General features: G+C 40.9%; 2 protein-coding genes across 2 annotated transcripts in view; one reads left to right on the forward strand and one right to left on the reverse strand.

The window, feature by feature from the left end:
* The window catches only part of RFC3 (replication factor C subunit 3), a 731,429-nt gene that overhangs the window by 638,227 nt on the left and 65,431 nt on the right, over positions 1–27,771 (forward strand). The gene's annotated exons all lie outside the window — the stretch shown is intronic.
* LOC307176463 (uncharacterized protein) overlaps positions 15,995–27,771 on the reverse strand; it is a 496,599-nt gene continuing 484,822 nt past the window's right edge. The window contains exon 9 of the transcript XR_013824767.1: positions 15,995–22,849. The gene's annotated coding sequence lies outside the window, so the exon portion shown is untranslated. The remainder of the gene's footprint in view (positions 22,850–27,771) is intronic.

Genomic DNA, 27,771 nt, shown 5'->3' on the forward strand with positions numbered 1-27,771 from the left:
CTCATGCTTGGTTGGTGAAGCATCACTACTACAAGCCAAACCAAAGTTACAATATTTTTGTACTAATCGAAATCAGCAAAGCATATTTTGAAGGAGGAAACAAGAAAAAAAAGTTATATTTAATTCCTAAATGGTTCTTTAAAATGATGAGCATTTTAGAGTGTAAAATCAAGTTATTATCAAATGAATTTCAACCAGCTACAAATGTTGCCCAAGTGCTACATGTGAGTATTGGGGGTTGGATACTAGCTTTGAAGTAGAGCACTGGATTTGGAGTCCAAAAACCAGGGTTCCTGTACCAGTTGCTCAGGGATACCCAGAGTATCACTTGATGTTACTGGACTTTAGCCTCTTTCTTTGTGAAAAGGCGATGATCCAGGACCACACTGTCTCGCAGCCCTGGGACTTGGGTCCAATGAGACACTGCATGTGTATAAGGTGTTAGGCAAATACAAGAGACTGTCATCTGAAATAGTGGGTCTTACATACATTCACTATGTTAATCCCACCAGAAGAGGTTAAACTACCCATCAGTGAGGACATACTGATCTCTTAGCACAACCCAACACTGTGGTGGATGAAAGGGTTAGTTCATGTCTCTGCTCTTACCTCTGTCAACTGCTCATTCTTCAGAAAGACCAGTAGTTTTGTTAATAGAGCCATGGACAGTTAGAAAGAAAGACACTCACTTATTCCAAGACCCAGCACGAGCCAGAATTAAAAGGATTATTTTGAGGGGGATTCTTGTCCTCCTGACAGTATTTTCCCTTCAAAAGAAAATTGCTTCTTCCACCATTTGGATAATAATACAAGAAAAGAAAGCATTGTGTCTGGGAAAATATTGCATATATGGGAGAAGGTGACAAGGAGGGAATAGAACAATAAAATGAACAGGAAGATAGGTAAAAGACTATAAAAGGAGAGAGAGTGCTGCGGTATGGAGAACAAATAATTAACAATAAAGAAAAAGATGTTAGCAAAGAGAGATGCTAATTTAGGAAGAGAGACCAAAAGACATTTGAAATCAACTTAGAAAACCATATTACAAAGAGATAATTTTGAAATAGAGGTCACCCAATACACAGAGCTGTGCTGAAGGCTGTGTGTAGAAAGAGGGATGGTCTAATTGAAACTAGTTATGTAGCTTAACCTGCAGCCCTAGTGGTTTAATACCTCTGTAATCATGGATATAATTGACATGCTTAATGTTTTATTTTTTCTTCCGGGGTCATGTTTATTACAGACTGTTTCCTCTTAGAGTTATTTATGTTCCTGTCTATCTCATTTACCAGAGAGTAGATTCTCACGGGCCAGTCTTCTCAATTCTGTGTTATCTGCAACTCCTAGCACAATATCTATTATGCACTAAAGTTTTAATAAACTTCTAAATTGAGTTGAATTATTTTAAGACTTTGTTATCTCCCGTGTGTGCGTGTGTGTGTATGTGTGTGTGTGTGTGCGTGTGTGCATTCACGTGTGCATGCCACATGCTAGGTTCTGGAGAGTCACATTTTGGTTTTAACTTCTCTAGTTAGAGATATGACAAAAGTGCACTAAAATACCAGGAGGACAATTCTGATAATCTGTTCACTAAACAATGCCCAGAGAGTAATTATCTGTCTATTCTTGATGGGGTCTACCTGTCCTCATGTTTAGGGGCTAAGGAGAGGAAGTGGGGATTAGAGAATTCATATCCTTGCTGGCAGGTAGAGCAGGTCGAAGGGAGTAGCATTGTGTCTAGAAAAGAAATATAATACAAGCTGCAATCCTTGCCTTACAAAATGTAAAATCTATTTGGAGAAACAATTAAGCTGAAACAATTAAGCAACTACTGATGGGAGCAAGCCACACATTTCTTTACATAATGGGAATATTTTGGCAACAAGTGATAGAAGGCGTTACAGTTGCTCTCCACGATGATACTAGTTCAGCTTCACTCTCCTCTAATTTTGTTTAGTTATCCCGAGGGAAAAGTTTTAGCCCAAATCTTCCCGCTTAGTTACTCCGACCCTGTCGGTGTTTGAAAAAGTCCTCCAGCACCAGCACCGGCTGATATGGCAGAAGCTGGTAGGGCTGTTAGCCTGCATCAGTTGACAGTGAAGGAGCAGAATTTGAAAGTAATTTATGGTCTGTCTTAATTGAGAGCAATGTACAACTTCCTGATACGAATGGTAAAGCTGCTTCTTTTCTCTTTGTCCATATGTGACAATTTCACCCAGACTATGAATGTGTGTAAAGACCCGTGGGTGACGGTGACACCTGGACTTTAGGTGAATAAGCCGAACACTGAAAGACCAAGCTCGTTGCACGCACTTGGCATTTCCACTCATGCCGTCTTTGCTTACGCCATCTCCTATTCACTACAGAAGTTTCACTTCTCATTATCTCTATGACAATTTTTGTTGTTTACACCTAAAAAAAATCAGGAATTGTTTTTTTATTAGAGGGGAACAATGATAAATGTAAGAAAAAAAAAGATTCCTTTATTATATGAAGATGGAAAGCTATTTACAGGAGGCATTGACAACTCAGAGGATTTTAATGTTTTCTTCACTTTTCTAAATCCAAATCCCTCTGGTAGTGAAACACCTAAGGATGAAAGGAAAGGGTGGCATTCTTAAGCTAAGAATTACCTGTTTCGTGATTACTTTATTAAATTGGCTGTGTTCATATCCAAAGTTGCTAACGGATTGTGCTTACGGTACGAGACAAAATGGCAGTCATTGTGGAGTTTAATATTGAAAACTCACGCAGCATATTCAAGTGGTGTGAAGACAGAAGAGAGAGAGAGGGGGTGGGAGGGAGGGAGAGAGGGAGAAAAATAACTGATGTTGAAACAAAAAGACTTTGGCGTTTACATGCCCTCCTTTCCAATTTATTTAAATACGGGAACATGAAAATTTGAAGAAAGAACTAAATTCACACTGTCAACTGTTTACATACAGAAGCCTTTGACATCTAGTTGTCTTTCTCTCTGTCCCAAATCTTTCCATCATAACAGTAAACATGAGACATAAGAGACTCTACAGATAGAAACTAAGAACATAAACTTTGGAACTAGCTTAATGGGTTCAAATTATGATCAACCTCTGATTTACCTGCTGGGTGAGTTGGGGGAAATTACCTAGTTTTTCTGTGCCCTCACTTCATTGCTGTACGCCGCAGTCTCCTCGTCTGTAAATCTGGAATGTAGTCATTGTACTTACCTCATAAGGTTGTTGCAAAGATTAAGTGCATTCATACATCTGAAGCACTTAGAACAGAGACTGGCACATAGCCCACGTGTTAAGTAGTCTCTGCAAATTTTGGACTCATAGAAGTCGAGTTGCTTGGCCAAAAGAATATGGGAGTAAAACTGTGATACATAATATCAAATTGCACTCAAAAACAAACAAACAAACAAAAACCCTGTACCCATATATATTGTTAGCAGTATTTTGCAGTTGTATCTATTTCTGCAAACAGTGCTGCCAATGGATGCCTGTCAGTCATTTAAATTTTGCCACTCTGAATCAGAACTGGTAGTTCATTGTTTTAATTGATACTTTTCTGATTACCTGTGAAGTTTATGGCATCTTTTCTTGTGTTTATTACTACTTGGATTTCTTCTTCAGGGCATTTACTGTTTATAATCTTTTTAAACAATTATTTTATTGAGTTGTTATCTTTTTGTGTTTATGGATTTGTGGCAGCTTTTTTCATTCTGAATATTAATTTGTCATCTATTACTGTATATATATATTGCAAATACTTTTTTTTTTTAGTCTGTGGCTTGTCCTTTATTCATTGACTTATTTAAGACTTCCCTGGTGGTCCAGTGGTTGACTCCGTGCTCCCACTGCAAGGGGCCCAGGTTCAATCCCTTGTCAGGGAACTAGATTCCCGCATGCTGCAACTAAAGATCCCACGTGCCACAACTAAGACCCTGCACAGCCAAATAAATATTTAAAAAAAAGAGAGACTTATTGAGCACTTAGTGCTGAACAGTGCTCTAGATACTGGAATTAGAGATGTGAGAAAGACAAAGTCCCACTCTCTTGGAGTAAATAGTTTAGTGTGGAAGATATACAATAAACAGATAGCAAGATTATGTTATATAAATGTTATAAAGAAAAATAGAGTAGGGTAATGGATATAAAATGATGTAGCATGCTGTTTTAGGGATGTCAGGGAGTTCATCTGAGGGCTGACATGAGCTGATATCTGGATGAAAAACATTCCAATCTGAGGAAACAGCATGTGCAAAGGCCCTGAGGCAGAAACATGATGGCTGTGTTTCAGAAACTGCAAGGAGACCAGTGTGGCTGGAGGACTGCAAATAAAGAGAAGGGTGGTATGACACAGACTAGAGAGACAACCAAGGCCCAGGCAATTAAGGCCCTGTAAATTACAGTCTATGGCTTTTATTTCATTGGAGAAGGGAAGCAATTAAGGATTTTGCATTGGGGAGTGATGCAATCTGACTTCCGCTTGAAAAGGATCATGAGGGCTACTGTGGAGAATAGCCTGAGTATGTGTGTGTGTGTGTGTGTTTAAGGGGCTGCTGGGAAGAGTGGGAGCAGAATAATCATGTGGTAGGTTACTATAGCACATAGCAGGTAATTCTGATAGCCTAGGCAAGAGATGATTGCACCAGGGTTTTGGCAATAGGAGTAGTAAGAAGTCACCAGTTGAGGGACGTATTTTGAATGTAAGGCTGACAAGAGCAACTGATGGTTTGAAAGTGGGATATGAGGAAAAAGAGAGAAAAGATAAGTTCAAGGTGTTTGGCTTAAACACTGGGTGAGTGGTGGAGCCCTTTGCTGAGATGGAGAAAACTGGAGGGAAAAGAAAGGAACCTCTCTTGTACATGTTAAGGTTTGAGAAGCCTATTCAATATCTCACAGCTGCCTATGCCCTGGGTGTGGAGTCTAGAGTTCAAGGGGGAGGAGGTTGGAGGAAGTGGCATGAGTCTATGAGTCAGCAGTGCACGGATGCTATTAAAAGCCATGGAACTCTGTGGAAGTCAGTGTGGGCAGGAGAATGAGGCTGTCCAAGATCAAGTCCTAAGGTGCTCCAGTACCCACTGGGGGAAAGAACAGGGGGAGGATCCATCATGGGCCCTGAGAAGAAGTGACCAGTGGGGTGAGACAAAAACCAGGGGAATGTGGGGTCCCAGAAGCCAAGGGAAACACTTAGGACAGTGCCTAGTGCATAGTAAATGCTACATAAAGTTAGCCGCTGTTGTTAATTCTGTATGAAGCCCTATGATTGCCAGGTAGTCCCTCATGCTCTGACCTCAAATAGGGCTGAATTCCATGACAGCTTTGACCAATAGAATATGGCAGGAACTGTGATAGATTCCAAGATCAGATCTTAAGTGATGGAGAAGTAGATCAAGTTGAGAATTTAGAAGAAATACCACATTTGGCAATGTGAGGGTCATTAGTGACTTTGAGAAGAGAGGTTTTAGTGAAAGGAGACCCAATTCTAAGTGGATTGCTCTCTAGAGAGAAGAGCAAGAGGAGAAGGGTATGTACTAGGTGAGGAATTTTGTTTTAAAGAGGAACAGAGAAATAAGGTAGTAGCCAGAGGAAGATATAAAATCTGGGGAAGTTTTTATTTTTGTAAGGTACTTACTTTTTTAGGATGATTTCTGGTGATGGCAGTGAGCCAAGAGAGAGTCTAAATTAATGATGCAGGAGAGAGATAGGACAATTGTAGAAATAAAGTCCCTGAGTAGGTAAGAAGGCATCTGATCCAATGCCCAAGTTTAGATTCTGACTGTAGAGAGGAGCACAGATCATTCATCCATTGGTAACAAAAAGCAACAGAGCAAATCTCCAGGGGCAGAGCAGGTAGGCTGGTAGATGTTTCAGTAGGAGGACAAGGAAGTTCAGTTCTGATTCCCTTTGCTCAGTGAAATAAGGTCATCAGTTGCAGTTGTGGAGGAAAGAGTAGATATTGGAGGTTTGTGAAGAAAGGAGAATGAATGAACTGTTAAACGTGGACAGTGTGGCAGCAGTGTGAGTCTCTCCAGGAGGCCCCGAGGGGTCCTTGGAGATGTGTGGTCAGGTTAACGTCAGCATGGTGTTTTTAATTCAGCCATTGTTATGCATTTTTGTCCATCTACACTGTTTATGTTGTTTATTTGTCTTTAATCATATGTAAGATTTTTTTTTCTCTTTATGTAGGCAGCTCAAATCTGCTAATTTTTCCTGTATAAATTCTGGGATTTATATATTGTCAAGAAGGTTTTATTTCCACTCTAAATTATTTTTTTAATTCTTCATTATTTCTTCTAATAGTTTCATAATAAAAATTAGCATTTTAGGGCTTCCCTGGTGGTGCAGTGGTTGAGAGTCCGCCTGCCGATGCAGGGGACACGGGTTCATGCCCCGGTCTGGGAAGATCCCACATGCCGCGGAGCGGCTGGGCCCGTGAGCCATGGCCGCTGAGCCTGCGCGTCCGGAGCCTGTGCTCCGCAACAGGAGAGGCCACAGCAGTGAGAGGCCCGCGTAACACACACACACACACACACACACACACACACACACAAATTAGCATTTTATTCCATCTGGATTTTTGTATGTGTGCAAGTGTCTAACTTCATTTTTCTCAAAATGGATAATAATGTGTCCCAACATCATTTTTCAAAAATCCATCCTTTTCTCTCTTAAATGCCCCGCTTCATATGTGCACACTAGTTTTGGACTTCCATGGTTGTTTCATTTACCATTTGTCTGCTCCTGCATTATTAATACCACATTGCTTTCATCACTATAGTATTTTTCAATATCTGATAGTAAAAGTCACCATTCAAATTTCTTTCAAAAATTTCATAGCAAAACTTGGGAATTTTATCTTCCAGATGAAAATTACCTTCCAGATAAATCCAATTCAATACAATAATTGCCTTGTAAAACATCATTTAAAATCCTGAAGAAGTTTTGCTTGGAATTAAATTGAACTTATAGATTAATTTGGAGAGAATTAGCATTTACAATCTCAGGACTTTTCATAGAGAGACCTGTTATTCTCAGTATTTATTTGGGTCTTCTCTTATGTTCTTTACAACAGTTTTATAGATATTCTTCAGTGAGGAAACTCTGTGGCATTTTAAAGGCATTTTCTCACTCTGACACCATAAAACAAAACTCGTCCATTATCTTCTACAAGGCACCTTGAGCAAATTAATCTCTTTGTGCCATAGTTTCCTTATCTGTTAAAAGGGGACTGTTGTGAGGAATAAATGAGTTAGTGTAGGTGAAGCACTTAAAACAGTGTCTGGTGCTGCCATTATTATAACTCCTTTCAAAACCCCATAATCTGACTAGTCCTTTGTGTTCTGACAACATCAAACCACTGCCATTCCACAAAAGAATACGTGCCTGGGACTTGCACACATTCTTCCAGAGTGTCTGAAAAATGTAATTTCCACACCTTCAGCTTCTGTAATAAAGGAGAGAACCTGCTATGGCAGGATACTACTGACAATTTCAAAGAAATGAGAAAGATTTCTCATGTAATCATAACAATATGTAAAAAATTATTTGGGAACTGCTCTGTAGTTGATTATTTGTGTTTGGTACCAGTTTTTTTCCTTTAGATGTTCTACATAATCTAAAAGCCAGACAAGTTAAATTTTAAAATATTTTAAAGGCAGAGGAAGACTTTGCAATAGATGAGTTCCCTGAGTATCAGTGTATTTATAGATACAACCAATAAAGTACATCCTTTGAACCAGCCATACAAACACATGACATTCATTTCATATTTAACATTTTAAATTATACTACATTATGCTATTTTTCATGTGCATTCAACGCCGCTACTTTTACACATAAACAGATGTATCCATTAATCACCAGGAAGGGGAAGCCCTGCAAAAACTACTTTGGACTGCTACATTTCTCACCTAATGGTTTCATTGCCAGAACCAAAAGACCTATTAGACCCCTCATCTGTTAAAATATATTTTTCTAGGAAGTATTACATGTTCTCAGTATCAGAAGTCCCTCAGAGGACTTTAATAAATGGATGCACATATGTTACATGAAAAGTCTTCCAATATATTCTTCATTCCCCCTCTCCTTAAAAATCAGAGTTTTAGGGGAAAAAAATTTTTAGAAACTCCTAGGTTGGCCTTAGGAAGGTGACACTCACTCTTCCACAACTATCATTGACTGGGTAGAGAGTGAAAAGATGGCAAAAAGGGAAAACCTGCCTCTATTTCCCTACGTCATTTCTCTCTCTCTCTCTCTCTCCCACCACTGAAATAAGGGAATACATCTAAATATGGAACAGTGGGCTTTCCTTCATCTTAGTATGAGCACAAGAGCTTAACGGAAGCACTATCAGGGTGTTTCAGATCACTAACTCTGAGAGCCCTGGATTCCCTTCTGGAGGCATGTCCTAACTTCCAAGAGTTCAGCACATGCTTCATAACTAACTGAGCCAGCACTGAAAAAAAGGCAGCCTCGGTCTCTGGAGGACGTCTTCAGAAGAACATGGTAACTAGGGTACTAGGTCATCGCAAAGGTACTTCTGAAAGTAAATGAAATAGACAGAGGAGAAAATAGCGCATGTAATATTAATGCAGATTGCACTCAAGAAAGAAATATGCTCCGATCACAGTGTCTCTGTGACCCGCTGCCCTAATTTACACGCCCTTAAACTTATGCACTCCTAATCCACCGTGAGTCTAGGGTTTCTGCTCCTCTCTGATGTGTTTATTTCTCAAAATTGTTGAGTTCATCTTTTTTCAGAGAGCAGAATCAACAAGATATATTAGAGATAAAGTTGAGTGAAAACTGTACTGCTCATGACCAGAGGACTACAAATGCCTGAAATCTCATGGGATGGGGAGAGGGGGTTGGCACTTCCCTTCAGTTCATTCATCTGGGTCTGTCCAGGCCTCAAAGCGCTAGCTGAGTCCCCACCCTTCCCCCAGGCAGTGGATCTTCTGCTACTCACCAGGAGGGTGGGCTTTGAGGATTCTCAGAGAGGCGAGGAAATAGGCCTCTGAAAACAGGGCTGTGGACTTCCATCCCAGGGGAATCCTCAGCCCAGGCACAGTATGTAAATGTCCCATATGTTTACCTTTATGCAAAATTAAATATATTTGTCAAAATGAAAAGTCATTACGGACTTAACCATTGTGAACAGCTAAACACCAAGCGATGAATGATGATTTAAGGAAAAAGTAGAGCAGAAGAGGCTCCCAAACACCTTATACTGCACCATGCAATAATGTAATAGTCGCCCAAAGCTCAAAGCAGGAAATAATACTGCTCCAGAAAACTGGCAAGGCTCTGGAAAATAGTATTTGCCAGGAAAAAAGAGCTCCTTTGAAATGGTTATTCAGCTTATCATAGCAGACGCCATTTTCTGTTGACCTCTGTGATTTTCCTGTCATTTAGTTTCTGAGAAAGCACTACTCTGCAGATTTTTACAACTGCTTTATACAGTTGGAAAATGATGATAAAGTTCATTTTCCATCTCTGACTGTTCCCGAGTACGACTAAGTCCTAAAGGATCCTCCTCCTGTAGGGATACAGACAGAGCTGGGGAGCCATGGCCTGTTAGAGAATGCAAGTCCTAAGACAGAGCTCACCTTTCTGGAGTTTAACCTGGCTTGGGATTTATCTTTTCATGCAAATCTGGTCATAATCCACACAATGTTAGATAAATGTTAGATAAAGCCTACCTTCTAGATTGTAAGGAACAAAAAAAATAAGCTACATAATTGGCCATCTTCCTTGCTCAAAAATGTCATCATTTATTACTCCGTGCCTTTGCTTTTCAGTTAAGCTGATTAAGATGAACTTAAAAGCAGCAGTGCAGCAAGAACAAGGCATTCAACAAATAGCTAATCGATTGAAAGAAATAAGAGATTCACAGAGTGAGTACGTGCACGATGAGAAACACTAATTAAAACAATGTAGTTGGTCTGGTGTTTTTAGTTTTCTTAACAAGAAAATGCACCCCAAAACTCAATTTCATCATATGGAAAATGTGGGTAAATATAATGCAGTTGAAAAATAGAATCTATATGATTACAGGTAGAGAAACAGTTAGTGAGAAACTGAAAGGTTAGTAAGAGAAATGGGAAAGGATAAAGAGACATGTGCAAGATCTGGGAAGCTCCATGGAATAGAGAAAAGCGTGAAAGGGAGGAGGTCTGAAGCACCAGTCCGTCACTTGCTCTCTGTAAGGGACCACTTTCATTCTGGAAAGGTCTCTTGAATGAGGTGAGTTTTTAAATGAAGGATTTGGAGAAAATGGTGAGACTGGCTGTCAGAGCAGAATATCACTCTGGAGCAGCAGGGGAGAGTGCCTGCCTGCTAAAAAGAAATGAAGGATGGAGAAAGGAGCCAGTGCCTCAGGCTGGAAGGAAGCAGTAAAACAGACACAGAGGCTGCGCTGAGGCAGTTAATATGCAGCTGCCTCAGGGGTTGGCAGGCCTAACAATAAACACATCAAAACACAATTCGATACCGAGAGGGAAAGATGTTGTGAGGAATTTAGATCAAATAAAAATAAAGACCATCAAAGCATAGAGAGAATAAGGATGTTAAAACAATAAGGGTACCCTCTCTCTACCAGCGGCATTACATCATCAGCAAACTTCCCTGCTCTAGATTCTAAAGACATTGTAACCTGGGGGACCACTCGCAACCTTTGCATTTCCAGAAATAGCAGCAGATGATGTAAAGTTTCCCATCAGAAGCCAGACATTTTTATCTTTCTGTCATCCTTAAGGAAAAAATAAAAATCACCATAGCTTGTTTTATTGAGTGCTTCCTGTTTGGCAGGCAGTGTTCTGAGTACTTCCTACGTGAATTCAGCTATCTTCAGAACAGCTCTGTTTTATTATTATCTGCATTTTTCAGTCGAGGAAAATGAGGTACAGAAATGTTAAGTAACTCTCCCAGAGTCACACAGCGAGTAAGCAAGGAAGCCTGGATGCAAACTGAGGCAACCTGGCCCCAGAGTCCATGTTCATGACCAATGCGTGTCACTCTCTCCTAAGATACCAGCAGCAACACTGTAGATGACCCTGGAAACTTCTGCACTGCCTTCCAAGGACCTCATTGTCATAGGGAGACAGGACACCAGGTGCAAACCGAGCTGTTTCTATGAGATGCACAGTGTGGAGACAGGAGTGCACATACTTGTGACGAGGGGAATCTGGCTCATTTACCCTCCACATTTGGTTCATTCATGAGAATGCTGACCTGGTCCTAGTCCTTTGAGAAATTTTTAATGTCATCTCATGTCTCTTCCCAAATATGAACACCTAGTAGGCTCTTTATAAATCCCGGTTTGCTATCAGATTTAATTTTTGAAATGATAAGATGCCTAAGGTATCTCACCAAGTACTCAGTGTTTATATACTCTTGTCTGTATAGGTTAGACCTTAAACTTAACTGGATTTTCTAATTATTGCCATTTTTGTTTTCCTGAAGCCTGATATCGGGCTTCTGGATTTGCGAATTTGCAGAATGTGTTCCTTCATATTTGTCCTCTTGTGAGCAGTACAATCCATTGCTGATTTACAAGGTCAGGTTCACCTCACAGTAACTGCAGTAGAATAGACCAGGTTTAGAAAGGTGGAAGAGAGGAATAATAATAGGATGTGTGCGAACTGAAAATGTATATATAAATACATATTCTAAATAGAGAAAGGGTATCTGAGCAAATCAGTTTTAAAAGACTCTAATCTTTCATGAGAGAGAAAAATGCTGATGTTGATGGGAATGTATTTCCTTTTATTAATTTGATAGGTGTCTTCTCCTTGAAGACAGTATTCACCACTTAACAGCTTTAGCAATTCTCCGGGCCCTCAGTCCATCCTCGTCTTGGTAATTTTGGAACACAATGTGGCATCTTCTTTCTTGGCTCCAATAAATCGCAGGGTTTGCTGCTCATCTTCTTTAACAAGAGTTCTGATTCTTTTATAAAAATGGGCCTCTGAGTGTAAAAGGCAGTCTAAGCCCCTAAAGACATCTTGGGTTGAAGAAAGAGAGACTTTTGGATGTGGCAATAAAAAATAAATTACACAGCATTAAATTTACTAAGTAAGCAAGATAATAGAGTCTGAAACCAAGGTGCTGAGTGAGCAAGCTTCCACCTTAGTCAGAACTGAGCTGTGATGTGACCCGAATGCTAGTCCTGCCATGTGTAAGATGCGTTATTGAGATGGCATCCGTTATCGGCATTAGTTATTCAGTTTGTATGACAATTTTCATTACTAAACTTCACTTTTCCAAAGCCTATAACTCAGTGGTAAAAATTTATATCTTCCATTATTTTTAAAGGACCAAATTTGGCATACAAATTCTAGTGCTTAAAATGGAGTTTTATTTCAGGAGAAAATTGGGCTGCATTCAAGTAAGATTCTATTGCATATTACAGAAGCTTACTAGCTTAACTGTTACGTCTAAGCATAAGAGAAATAATTGATACTGTGTGGGATAATATTTTTATTCCTGCATGCACAACGCAAGCAGCCTTGCAACCATATGAAAATATCGATCTGGCAAGTCGGGAGCCCCCAGAAGTTTCCATTCCTTTTCTGGGTGCCACTGAAGGTATTTCTGGGAATGACAGTTCTAGAATAAAGCCTCAGTATAGCCTTCATGTTTTAAGGAAAGCCAGGGGGACTTGTAAATGTGAACAGCCCACAAGTGAAAACAGAGATGAGATGGATCCCACCACTCAGCTGGCTCTGAAGATCCAGGGCCAGGAGCAGGTGTGCTCAGGAGCTTCCAGTGGACACAGTTGTGTGTGGTGTGGTCTCTCCCCAGTGAATTGAGGTTCACGATGACATTATTGGACATCAGGTCTTTGGCCCAAGACAGCATCCGTCAACATTTTAAAAGTCATGCACCCCTTTGAGACACTTGATAATGTTGCCATTTCACTGAGACTCTAGTCTTGTCCACAGTGCTCAAGGTCAAGTCTTATTAAAATGGACTTATTAAAGCGGCCACCGTAACACATGACTTCTCATTTCTTTACTTTTTAATTAGTAATTAATTAGATATATTAGATCATCCTGTAAAAACAGGTTCTAATTGGAGGCAAAAGAGTTTGAGGAAAAAATGCCTTTCACAGTGCCTGGTACATAGCAGGATCTCAACACTGTTAGTTCTCTAGCTGGGTTACAGGTTGTAAAGATGGAGCCAGGGAAACTAGTGTCCCACTCTTACTGGATTCTCTACCCACTGACAATGTATATTCACGTTTAGCTTGACCGTAGGTCTTTGACAGTGATTGGGAAAAATCCCACTTGGCTAATTGTCCAAGAGAAGGTGAAATTGTTACTAGCAAAGAGAAGAAAGGTTATAAGGGACAAGGAATTCATAGAATTATTGACTCATATTCTGCATGAGATTATTTTTTCTTTAGGTTGTTAGTATCCTGAGTCTTCATATATCTTATTGTTTTATTTATTTTGCACACCGTCTTTCCCGCGGTCTCTCTTTGCAGACAGAATTCAGTCTCCTTTTTTTTTTTTAAACATCTTTATTGGAGTATAACTGCTTTACAATGTTGTGCTAGTTTCTGCTTTATAACAAAGTGAATCAGCTATACATATACATATATCCCCATATCCTCTCCCTCTTGCATCTCCCTTCCACCCTCCCCATCCCTCCCCTCTAGGTGGTCACAAAGCACCGAGCTGATCTCCCTGTGAGACAGAACTAGTCTTTTTTTTTTTTTTTTTTTTTTTTTTGTGGTACGCGGGCCTCTCACCTTTGTGGCCCCTCCCGTTGCGGAGCACAGGCTCTGGACGTGCAGGCTCAGCGGCCGTGGCTCACGGGCCCAGCTGCTCCGCGGCATGTGGGATCTTCCCGGACCGGGGCACGAACCCGTGTCCCCCGCATCGGCAGGCGGACTCTCAACCACTGCGCCACCAGGGAAAACCAGAACTAGTCTTCTTTAAGGCATCAAGAGCCCCCAGCCTAAAGCTTCAAGCCCCTGGCTGGTTCATGAGACTGAAGATCAGTCTTTGTCCCAAACTGTGACACACACTTACTCCCTCTCTGCAGTTTCAATCAATGCCAAGCACACAATTACTTTCTTTAGATTGCTTTAGCATAGTTTGGAATACAATACATTGATTCAAGTTGCACTTCACATTGGGTAGAAAAGAAATATATACTCTTTCTGGTCCATTTGCCCAGCAGTAGATACTCTTTGGATGGAGTGAATAACTAATCATACAAATTCTAAGTAGAGCACAAAATGCTCTATTCAAAGCAATGTATGTTGACCATATCACTCAGTCTCGAATATCTTTAATCTATCAATCTATTAGGAACTGGAGTTAAAGGAAATCAGTTGCCTGTGAATTACAAGGTAAAATTTGCTTTGTTAGATATTATTAATTCAAAAAAATTCCAGCCTATTTGGAGAGATTTCAGTTGAAGGCAAGTAGTACCTTTTGGCCATTTTCTTCTTACTTAGAGCGCAGGCACTTAAGTGTAAATCTATTAATGAACAATTGGCATTCCTAAAAGCTTATTGCCTCTAAAAGCTTAAGACTATCCATGTGCCTTCTTCCTGTCAGCACAGTTCCCTTTCATTTTATTCATGTATAGCTCTTTTAGAACTAGACATTCCTAGCCAATGAAGTCATGTTATTTCTTTCTCAGAGGAGCTTTGAGTGAGAAGAAAATTGGTTCCATGTAGAGTGTAGTCTTGTGCTCAGCTGGCACTTCACATTGTGCTGGGCAGCAGAGCTCTGTCTGACGTACAGAAAATCATGCTAAAAAAAAGCTGACCTGCCCTAGACGCAGAAAGACAGTGTGGCTCAAATACCACATGATACTCCAGGTCTCACTGAAGGTCCCTGAACAAAGACCATGTGTCCAACCCTCCATACACTGTCACACTGGCCCTGTGGCCAAAGCCACCTCAGTCTTCATCAAGAGTAGCCATGAAGGAACGGTGACACCAAACAAGACTATGTGGCACTGAGAGTGCTTTAGAACACCAACTCTCCCACCTGCTCCGGGGCGATGCTGACAGCGGACCCAGGAGCCACCGGGCCCATCCTTCATCCTCATCGTCATCCTCTCTGTACCCTTCATCCACTCTTTCTCTACCCCTCTTCATGCTCTCACACCACAGAGGACCTTCTTGTCTCAGAGGAAGCCAAGCCATTCATTTATTCAACAACATTATTGAGCACCTCATGTGGGCCAGGTTCAGTGAAGGGCTCAAAGTTAGCTCTTTACTGCAAGGGGCTCTTTATTTAGGAGGAGACGTTGACATGGAACCACTGACAAAACACTGACTTAAATGCAATGCTAGAGGTTTGTTCAGTGTTGATGACTCACAGAAAGGAGTGAACAATTATGCTTTGGAGGGAGATGAGTGACCAGGGAAGAATAAGGATAAAGAGGTGTCAGAGCAGGCTGTAGAGGAAGACACATACATTTTATCTAGGCTCGCAAGAAAGCATAGGAGTTTACTAATAAAGTAATTCACACTCTGAGTGATATAATCATTTTTCTGGATGTCCCACAAAAATCTCAAACTGAGCTCACTACCCCGAACCACCCACTGACCCACACTCAACCTGCTCTCCTAATTGATTTCCCCATACTGGTTTTTGGTATCATTAATCAACAACATCAGGTCTTGAACCTGGAGGCAACTTTGATTTCTGTGTCTCCTTTATACCTCACATCCTAAGATCTGTGGGATGAATCCACTTTACTCAAGAAATGTCAACTTGACCCATCCCCTCATCTTCTTCTCCATGAGAAGCCCACGTCAACCTTCTCTTGGACTCGTTACCGTAGACTCTTTACCGCAAGTTACTTCTTAACAAGGAAAAGATAACATATATTTTCGGCCTCCAGCTGTATTGAATGCCCCTCTGGGTATGCCCTGGGTAAGCCATGCTGCACCACTGGGTGTCCTGCATTGATCATGCCCCTACCTTAGTTCCTGTGTTCTGCTGTAGAGTGTGTGTGTGTGTGTGTGTGTGTGTGTGTGTGTGTGTGTGTGTTCACATGTGTGCACATAGGCTTGCAGCCTGGAAATTCCTCCTTTTTGCTTTAATGCCACCCCCCTGAGTGGCCTTTTCATGTGGAAAACTCTTTCCATCATTCTAATCCATTGCTGTGTCTATAATTTTTCTGACCTCTCTTACCCATACCTTTAATGGAACACAGCACAATGAATTGTAAGGAGTTATTTGAACAAGCTGAACACAGTAGGATACAAGCAGAAAGTAACTTGATTTTTTTTATTACTGCCTTTTAAACTTGGTCTTTTGAATGTTTTTTTCCCCTTATTCCCTTATGTAATCTTGGAGTGATCCTATAGCTTTTACAGCATTCTCGGGTATTAACAAATTGTGTAGGCTTGCAGAAACGAGAAGTGTAGACAAATCTATCAATAATTGATTCTGTCATTCAACAGAAAGCACAGGGGGCTGGGAGTGGCAGTAGTGAGTTCAGAGAAAAGTTCCTGTGTCACATGGCTAATGTGGTTGTATCCTGGGGTCAAGGCCTATTGTTCATGTCCAACAACCACACATGCTGTCTCTTTCATTTGTGGGGATTTGGTGGGGTCTTCAGAGAAACCACCCTGCTTGTCCTCTGCCACTTGGACCATCTTACTATCATTCCCTGAACAGGCTAAGCTTCTCCCAGCTGGCCATGAATGACCCCTTCACCCCAGCTTCTGGCCATCCACCCAGCAGGATCTATCTCTGTTGGTCACCTTGCCTCACAGATAATCAACTCCACAGAAGGTTTTTCAAAATAAACTTTTAATTTTAGAATAGTTTTAGAGTTATAGAAAAGTTGCCAAGATAATAGAGTTCCCACGTACCTCACATCTAGTTGCCCTTATTGTAAACCTCTTACATCAGTATGGTATGTTTGACACAACCAATGAACCAATATTTACACTTTATTATTAACTAAAGTCTATACTTTATTCAGTTCCTTTTTCTTTCCCACCTAATGTCCTTTATCTGTTTCAGGATCCCTCGTTAAATTTAGTCCTCATGTTTCCGCAGGCCCCCCCGTTCGCTGTGGGAGGTTCTCAGCCTTCTCTTGGTTTTGATGAACCTGCTGATTTTGAGACATATTGGTCAGGTATCTGGTAGAACGTCCTTCATTGAGGACATTCGTGATTACACTGGAGTTACCGGTTTTGAGGAAGAAGACCACACACAAAGTGCCATTCTCATCACATTATATCCAGAGTGCACACTGTCTACATGACCTTCACTGTTGGTACTGACCTTGATCAGTTGGCTGACGGAGTGTTTGTTCAGTTTCTCCACTGGAAAGTTAGTCTTTATGTTTCCCGCCTTTCAACACTGTACATTTTGGAAAGAAGTCATTATGGGCAGCCCATATTGAGGGAGTGGGGAGTTATGGTCTACCACTCTGAGGACAGAGTAGCTACAAAAATTATTTTTCGCACACAGCTTCTTCTGCATAGGTGGGCTGTCAACTATTGGTCTCTGAATTTGGGGCCTCTGCCCCCTAAACTCTAGGGAATGTTGTATTCAGTGTCCTGTTAAACTGTCACAGTTCAATGATTCTGAAAGTGTGGCCCTGGACCCACAGCATCAGCATCTCTGGAGAGTTTGTTGGAAATGCAAATCCTCAGCCCCCACCCCAGACCTTCTGAATCAGAGACTCTGGGGCTGGGGCCCAGCAGTCTGTTTTATCAAGTCCAACACCTGGTTCTTTTTTTTTCCAACACCTGGTTCTGATGCAAGCTGAAGTTTGAGTACCACTGTGGTTAACAGTTTATGTGTACTCTACCCCGAACTCCCATCAGCCAGCCTAGCACATGACTTGACACAGGGTAGGAGCTCAAAAATGAGCTACAATTTTCTTCTATTTTATTCTCTGTCATTGAAATTGCACTTTTTTTTTTAACATCTTTATTGGAGTATAATTGCTTTACAATGATATGTTAGTTTCTGCTGTATAATGAAGTGAATCAGCTATACATATACATATATCCCCCATAACTCCTCCCTCTTGTATCTTCGTCTCATGGGTGGGGTTGTGTTCCTGTCTTCCTAGTTGTTTGGCATAGGGTGTCCAGCACTGTAGCTTACTGGTCATTAAGTGGAGTTAGGTCTTAGCATTGAGATGGAGATCTCTGAGAGAGCTTTCGCAGTTTGATATTACATGGGGCTGGGAGGTCTCTGGTAGATGAATGTCCTGAACTCGGCTCTCCCACCTCAGAGGCTCAGGCCTGACACCTGGCTGGAGCACCAAGACTCTATCATCCACCCCACCAGTTACATGGGGAGTTTCTTGCCTTTTGGGAGGTCTGAGGTCTTCTGCCAGCGTTCAGTAGGTGTTCTCTAGGAGCTGTTCACCGTGTAGATGTATTTCTGATATATTTGTGGAGAGGAAGGTGATCTCCGCGTCTTACTCCTCTGCCATCTTGAAGCTCCTCCACTGTCTTAGTTTTTAAAGGTGGTATTAGCTCCTTGCTGTTGTTGGGCCTTGGGTGCTTCCCCATCTTTTATGAGTTCCTTCAATTCTGCTCATACCTTTTATTAAAATCTCTTTCGTTAAAACTTTTTGAGTATGCCATCTGTGTCCTATCAGAGCCCTGATGGATACAGTGCCCTCAGATTTTATTCATTTTTGTCAAGGACCGCAAATGGAACGCTTTTTTCCAAAGAAGAAAATTACTAATGGTGTGCTTTTAGGTTTTGGTTATTTGAGTGTGAAGAACCTCCCAGTACTGTTCTGAAGAAACAGCTGGATTTATTGTCTGTGTACGTTCTGTGTGCCAGAATTATGCCCAGTCCATTGTACATTATCCATTTAATTCTCACAATAATAATCATGAAGTTTTATTATTTCAATTTTACTGGAAATCAAAGCTCGGAACAGTTGTGACTTGCATCATATTACAAAGCTAGAAGAAATGGGAGCACTGGGACTGGAGCATCTGTATGATGACAAAACCAGGGTCCTTCGGGCCCTTGTAGTCCGCAGGCATTGTCCCTTTGCATAGGTGACACTGCAGATACTCCACAGGAAGGGGGTTACTGGCCAGTCTGAGGCAGAGGACGAAGCCCTAGAGATACCTGCAACACAGCTTCTGCTTCATGTACAGAAACAGAGAATTTAACAGGGGTCTGACAGCGCTACAGTGAAGGACAGGGTGGGGAGAGAGACTAGAAGTCAAGGTTAAGGGCACAAAAAGTCACAAAAAGTGTGTGTGTTTAGGATTAGGCTGTAAACTCAGAAGGAAATTGTGTAATATTTATAGATGAAGAAGAGGACAAAAATAGTCCCTATTGCAATTCAATTTCCACAAAAGAGGCAGTTAGGAGAGACAAATATAAGGATGGTATCAGTTAGCATTTGGAGAGTGAGTGAGATTAAGCTAATTTGTCAACTCTGCTTGCTGAGGCTTCTTTCTCTAGCCTAGTTGCCCCTGGGCAGATGATGGCAGTCACTAGAATATGCCAAGACAGCACGTCCAGGGAAGCAATGCCAGATGGAGGCTGTAATCATTATCCCGCTAATTAATGGCATTTCTCCTCCTGAGTACAAACGCCAGCTCCTAAAAAGGGAACAGTGGATCTCAACTCAAAGTCTCCACTGAGCACAGCAAGACTTTGCCTTCCATAAATAGCATCCATAAGAACCTGCCTTGAAAAACACCTTTTAGTGAGTGGTTCCTATAGTCATAAATAAATAAACGCCTGTTGAATAAGAGGGAACGGGAATTGTGGCTAGACCGAAACATCACCTTCCTGATTACAGGGCACTGAACTCTTCATCCCAACTCTGTGGTTTGTGCCAGGGAGACCATGGTAAAAAGCACTCGTGGAGCTTATCACACTGCAGCAGGAGGGTTAGACAAGATAGAAGTAAACTTTCACGTCACAGTAGGTGCCATAAAGGAAATAAACAAAATAGGATGGAGAACAGTATGGTAGTCAAAGCCCTCGGGGAAGAAATATTTGGGCACAGACTTAGAGGATTAAAAAAAATACACACACACACAGAAACTGCCCATTCAAAATACACAAGCACAGCTTTTCAGGTGGAAAGAGCAGTCAGGGCAAAAGTATGGATTTGGGAAGGTTCTTGGTACTTTCGAGTTCATGACCTGAACACAGAGTGCAAGAAGGGAGAGGGCAGGAGATGAAGCTGGAACGAAGGGTCAATTGGAGACCACGCATGAGCCCTGGAAGAGCCCTAGGCCTCCCAGCACCATGATTCTACGAGGCCATCTGGCCCCGGGTTTCAGAAGGTGTATGCACTTTCCTTGTTTGCGGGGGATCAGGTTCTGCTCCTGGCAGGCTGTCGGTAGAGCTCTCACTTGGCAGGTACAGGCTCCCTTGACTTCATAAATGCACAGCCTGTAGTCAGGAATTTCCAAATGTGATTAAAATGAAACTGCCATGGAAGTCAGGCTTGGCCGCCTATCTCTCAGGTACTGAGAAGGCAGAGCGCCTTCCGGACCTGGCAGGTAACCTCAGTGACATTGTTTGGAATAGATTTAGGAAGGGCTGCCAGGTAGACAGGAGATTTCAGTAACTGTGCAGCCAAATTAGTAATTAGAAGGACTGGGTACTGGGGACGCACCATGGAAAACTTCCTGACCTCTCAGTAGTCGAAGTCATTGAGATAAATGAGCTCTGAAAACAGTGCTTCATTTGAGAAGGAGCACATACGTCATGATTCACTCCAGATGGCCACCCTCCCCGGAGACTGACCAAACCCTGTTCCCGGACATCAGAAAACGGTAACTTCTCAATAGCAGTTTTGTCCAGTTCAGCCCTTGAACAGTTCAAAAGAGGGAAAAATTGGCCCAAAGTGTCCTATATCAGCAGAGAAGCAGAGATAAAATACATTTTCCTGGATAGTTTCAGTTTGGATCCAAGGTCAGCAGACCAAATCACTACAGTTTCCTTTCTCAGTGGTTAGTCGTGCCATGGAAGAGATGGTTCCAGAAGGATAAACAAAGGTAATGCTTTAAGTAAACTGATTGTACCTGCTCGTGAGAGTAATGACAGTCCACAGCCCGCACGGCGACAGCCCACTTCCTCTGTGGCAGGTTTTAATTGAAACCAACAGAGCTGTGGAGCTGGCTGGGTTTTGCATAAATCATCATCGGTAATACACTTGCAAGGGTAATCACGACATTAATATACCAAGCAGGAAGTGAAATAATTAAAATTTAGCATAGTGAGGTATTGAAGTTTCCAAAATTAATCGGAAGCACCTTTCCTCAGTACAAATGAGCAATTGCTTCGATCCATAGAAAAGGACATTCAAAGAAATACTGCATTACATAGTCCGTCAGCAACAAAAGAAATTCCACTCTTCTTCCTATGCTGCAAATCATCTGCTTATATTTTAATTCCTTTTCCTTTCTTCTCTGGTGATGCAAGGTTTTTTTTGTTGTTGTTGTTTTAAATTTGTTTTACCTGCCTTTAAGCTAAATATGTGTCAAAAAGCCATGTAGATTAGAAATCCCGCAAATTTGTGAGTGTTAGAGAGAAAAACTGTCCCCTTATGATCTTTAGGAAGACAGTTCCAGCACAGAGAGTGAACATGGACATGTACAACAGGGAGAAACCTAGGGTGATAAACATCTCACTTCAATATATCTGCTTAGAAGGTAATGAAGTATCCAGGTTGGATCCCATAGTGAGCCACAGGGTAAGATACTCAATGGCTCACTTGTTCTGATGGAGTAAGCATCTTTAGTGCTTGATGCCTTAAAAGATGATAAGTAAAAACCTCCCCGTCGTAATATGTAATCTCATATGCAGGCATCTTGAGAACAGCAATATTTTGCAGGGAACCACACCCCTGTGTTCCAAGTCCAGGAACACCTCGACCTAGAAGCACAGAAATAGCAATCAGACATTGAGAAGGGGCTCCCTCCAATGGGCAAGATCCCTCGTACCCAGACAGCATCCCAGCTAAAAGCCAACCCTCCTCTGAGCTATAAAGCAGGTAAAGTCAGCCTCTGTAAGTTAGGAGTGACTTACCTCTTAACTCACATTGGTGTTATTTTTCTCCTCAATATCACACCTTCCATTGGGAGTTAGGGGCCTAGGAGTATCTGGAGGAAAAAGTGGTAATGAACTCCCATCACCCTTGTGATAATTACTTGAACAGGCAATTTCATCTAGACTTCACTGACGAGAGGGGACACAAAGAAGAATGTCCAATGGTGGAATATCAGACACTGGGGAAGGTGAATTAGCAGTGAGACATGGAGTAGTGCCCCATGCCTCTTACATCACATTGTTCAAATCATACTCCCCATGCTGTTTGTATGTAAAGCCAATTCTTAGGACTTATCATTTGAAGCAAACACTGCCATTTCCTACATTAAAAAATTCCCTAGTGGGTTTGGTCATCCTCAAGCGATGGGATATGCAAGAATAAGTGTAGAGTGAGGAGAGTTGTCTCCCCTCCAGGAAATGTGTAAAGTGTCCTATTTATAATTGACTGTGATGATACAGCAAGAGACATTTGCTTCCAGATTTTATTTTGGTTTTGATCAGGTTGAATTTTGATAACTTTGTCATCAAGCATAATTAACAAAATAATGTAATTATGGAATACATGGCACAGGTGAAACTTAATTATTTGGACTCCCAGGAAATGAGCTCTTACAAGCAAAGTAGCAACTTGAAGGAGGATCAGGAAACCGTGTGTCATCCTTCTCTGATTTAGTGGTGATGCCATCTGTACTGGGCTGAATCCAAGCAAGCAACCAGCCAGCCAGGAGGCTAAATGCAGGAGCAGTGGGTTGCAACCCCAGGGAACATCTGGTCCCTTGAGCAGCCAAGGCAGTTCCGTAAATGGTGAGAGCGGTGGGCCTTCAGAGAAAACATAAAAAAATGAAAAGTTTAACATTTTCTCCTGCCAGCTAACCTTCCCTACTTTGGCTCTCTCTCTCTCTCGAAAATATAAGGCAGAACCTATTATAAAATAGTTGCTATAGACTGTTTGTGTCCCCCCAAATGCATGTGTTCAAACCTAATCCCCAGTGTAATGATATTTGGAGGTGGGGCCTTTGGGGGTGATTAGGTTATAGGAGCAGAGCCTTCATGATGGGGATTAGTGCTCTTATAAAAGAGACCCTAGAAAGCACCTTTGCCTCTTCCTCTGGATGAGAACACAGACACATGAGAACCAGGAAGCAGGTGCTCACCAGACACTGTACCTGCCGGCACCTTGAATTTGGACCTTCCAGCCTCCAGAACTGTGAGACGTAAAGGTCTGTTATTTCTATCACCCAGTCTGTGGTATTTTGTTATAGCAGCCAGAACAGACTTAGACAGTAGTGATTAGGGAGATAAAGTTCTCTAGTAGACAATGCATAATTTGAGAACAGGAACTGGCACAGTGCATGACACCAAGTTACTGTTCAATTTAATAAGTGAATTTACTTATTAGTTTTGCACCAACTTGGGTCTGGACTGAGGACTGACTCCTACAGAGACCAGACCCAGAGATTACAGAGAGTTCCGAGTTTTTCCTACCCTTAAACCAGGGAATTTTAGAAGCTGCTTCAGAGTCTGAGTCCTCAGGGGATAGTCCCAAAGTAGGCAGCTGGACAGAGATGGCAAATGGGGGATCCCGCCATGTGTTTGCCATCAGATAAAATTAACATTTGTTCACTATGGAGAACAGTATGGAGGTTCCTTAAGAAACTAAAACTAGAGCTACCATATGATCCTACAATCCCACTCCTAGGCATATATCCAGAGAAAATTCAAAAAGATACATGCACCCCAATGTCCATAGCAGCACTATTTACAATAGCCAGGACATGGAGGCAACCTAAGTGTCCATCGACAGATGAATAAAGATGTGGTATACACACACACACACACACACACACACACACACACACACACACACACACAATGGAATATTACTCAGCCATAAAAAAGAATGAAATAATGCCATTTGCAGCAACATGGATGGACCTAGAGATTATCATGCTAAGTGAAGTAAGTCAGACAGAAAGAGAAATATATGATGTCACTTATATGTGGAATCTAAAAAAATGATACAAATGAACTTATTTGCAAAACAGAAATAGACTCACAGACATAGAAAACAAATTTAGCATTACCAAAGAGGAAAGGGGGGGAGGCATAAATTAGGAGTTTGGGATTAACATATACACACTACTATATATAAAATAGATTATAAAAAACAAGGACCTACTGTATAGCACAGGGAACTATATTCAATATCTTGTAATAACCTATAATGGAAAAGAATCTGAAAAAGAATATATATATATAAAGTCATATATATATGACTGAATCACTTTGCTGTACACCTGAAACTAACAAAACATTGTAAATTATACCTCAATAAAAATAGTTTAAAAACAGTTTTAAAAAATTAACATTTGTGCCAAAATTTCAAGTAGTAACTTACTTCAGTTTATGCAGACAGCAGAGGTACATGGAATATGGAAAAAGAATAAGCAAAGTACCAGGTATCTTTGGAGCATTCATTGAAGCCTACTCATGTAGGATGCAAATGAGTTTTTCTTTGGGTTTTGATCTTAAGTTTCACCTCAAAAGGAAAATGCTTTTTTATTTGGCTTGTTTGCAATTTTTTAAAACTTATTTTGTAAATATTTTATAATATTTAAAACAGTATATAATGAGGACTCTATGCCTCTTGCAGCAGAAAATAATTAATAGTACTTGGCACTTAATGGCACTTTTCATCATTAAATCTCTTTGTAGACATTAATTAAGGAAGAGATACTTCATCTTTTTAAAGTTGGTGTTAGACTCCTGTCAGTGCATTTCATGAATATCGGTTGTAACCGTAAGTGAAATATGTAGAATCCAAAATACAATCTGCCAAAGTTTTGCTTCAAAGGTAAAAACAAGCCTTTGTATGTTTTCCATTATACTTTGCCTCTTTGAATAGGTTTGTAAGTAACTTTTATTCATGGCTCTGTCTTAAATAAGTATTTTCTTTGATTATAACTACTGCGACGCCATAGTAAAAAACAAGTATTTTATGAAGTATTTTGAATTATTCAAATGTAAAAGCTTCCTGAATAAAGGCACCAAAAGTACTCATGTTCATGGAGAAACATTCGTTCACTTGGCAAAGTCAGAGCAGCCCCCTGCTTTTCTTCCCTGGAAAGTAGAGGTTCATTTGGTGAGAGAGATGATCCGTTTAGTCGTTCTCCCTCCTCCGCCTACAGGGACAAACGTGTTCATCTCCAGGGCCAAAGTTACGGCCTTGTTTCAGTGGTCCTCTTCTTCCAGAAGTCTTTCTCTCCATTTGTTTCCAGTGCCTGGAATATTTAAGATAATCTTTTTATCATATAATTTGAAGCAATAAACATTGCCTCCTACTTCTCATATAAAATAGTTGCCTGCAGGCCAGCTTCCTCATTTTTCTTCATTTCCATCCTCACTTGTGTTTACGTCCTTCAGTTCTATCTTGGAGACTAGCTCCTGTCTCAGCCAACCTCATTCCTCCATCAGCGTTAAGCACTTCCCTTTAATTCCTCCAGCAACCAACTTCTTAAGTTTGTCATTCACATCTATCTCCCTACTCATTCTTTGCAGGCATTCTTTAAATGCAAACCGTATCTGTTGAATGCATCCCCCTAGGTACCATCTCGCCCTCTCTACATGTTGGGCTTTCCACAAGAGCAGCCTTCCATATGAGCAGCCTGCATCGTCGTCTCCAGTTTCTCTGCTCCCAGTTATTCTTGAAATAACATCAGCTGCTTTCTGCCCTCACAACTCCACGCCTTGCCATCCCATGAGGCAAACCAGCCATCACCTACCTGCCAACTCCACGAGGTATCTTCCACTTAGCATCTCCTGCCTGGGCTCCTTCAATATCATTCCTCCTGGTTCTCCACATACATGCTCAAGGCTCCTTTTCAGTCTTTTTCAGGGTTTTCATCTCCCTGAATGTTAGTGTTTCCAAGAATTCTTTCCTATGAATTCTAACCACTGTCTTCATCCTCTCTGAGGGACTCCATCAATCCTAGGCTGCAACTGCATCTACATGTTCTAGCCCGTTCTGCTCTGTTTTCCAACATCCTGTTTCCTTCGCCTGGGGTGTCATTCATTCTTGGTGAGTCTAAAGAGAATTGCTTATCAATCTTCAAGACCCAGTTCAAAGAGAATTCTCAAATGTCCTTTCTTTCTTCTTTCCAACCTCCACTTCCCCCAACCCTGACAGAATAAGTTGTTCCCTCCCCAGCGCTCGCACGGCACCTTATATGTATTTGCCTATGTGTGTGTGTTAATATGTCTATACCTGAAGATTTGTCAAGGAAAGGGATTCCAGCTTAATTGTCTTTGAATTCTCAGCACATAGAATAGTTGCAATAAGTCAGACTAAGATGACTGTTTCATATTAGAGGATGGGAGAGAATAATAATGTGGATTTGGTTCAAGGTTACTTTTTCTTTGTTTTACTCCCAAAGCAGCTAATGAACAATGCAAAGGTTATAAATAAGACAAGGACACTGGGAGTGAATGTAGCTCCCATTGTTTCTCTTTGTATCTTACAAAGATATGCCCAATTTTTGGTGGTACTGGAAGGCCACACAAAGTAAGACATCTATCATGTCAGAGAAATGGAGAACTGTAATTTTTTTTATGTCCACAGCCATGTCAGCACCCAGAAATATCTTTTTCCACTATATAAGCAAATAATTTTACAGCTCAACTAAGTAACATCTAGCTTAATAGCCAGGGTCCTAGCCTCAAAATGCTTGCCGTGACAGTACTGGGTCAAACTTTGTCTACACTTGTACATTAGGGCCTAAGAATTTTCATGTTTGTCCATTTATCGGCTTTTCATGGTCAGGCCAGGCCAGGCCTATGTGATTGTCATAAATATTGAATGATTAGTTAGCAAATGAGTAAATGACCACCTGGTTAAAGTAATGCATTGACTGTGTAATCCATTGCCCAGTCACCCAGTGACAGAGGGGGTGTCTCAGACACACTGGGTATAACTAGTAAAAGCTTCTTAGCATGAATTACTTGAGATAAGCAGTTATCTGAGATAACCTAGGGACCTGAGTCCAAGAAGACTGATTGAGTTTGAGGAATGACATTTGCTTTTTCTTCCTCTCACTGTAATTCTGATATTCCATTATATTTTTAGACTGTGGTAATATGAATGATGACTTATCATGATTCCATTAAGAAACCCCCTTGTGAAGGATTTAAGAATAGAGTGGATGAATGTATGTGTGTATGCATATATGTAAGTTCATTCAGAGAAACTCAAAATTCATTCTGTTTACATTGAACTTTATTACCTAAGAATTCTATTTTATATAGTATCTCTTTTGCATACAGAATAGGTGTGTAGCTACTGATAACTTCAACAAGGATTTAATAACAACACGGCCAAATATCTCTAGGGATACAAAAGAAATATAGTTATCTAAATAACAAACGTATATGAACAGACTTCTATGTACCAAGTACTATGAAAGACTGGTCTTCAGATTCTAGGAACTTACAAATGTGTTGATAAGGCAAAATATATACATGTGAAACATTAGGGAAGAGTATATATAATCTTGTGTTAGATTATGTGATTCAGATGAAATTCAACAGAATAAGAATGATGTGTGAGAACACCATGGACCAGCACATTATTGGAGGAGAGGTAGACAGTTCTGGGTTTAACTCTACCAGTTAATTTTAACCTTAGGCAGGGCTTAATTCATTTCTAAGCCAAATTTTTCTTAACTGTAGGAGTAATTCATTTCTTC

This window comes from Stenella coeruleoalba, assembly GCF_951394435.1.
Source record: "Stenella coeruleoalba genome assembly, chromosome: 18".
NCBI lineage: Eukaryota > Metazoa > Chordata > Mammalia > Artiodactyla > Delphinidae > Stenella > Stenella coeruleoalba.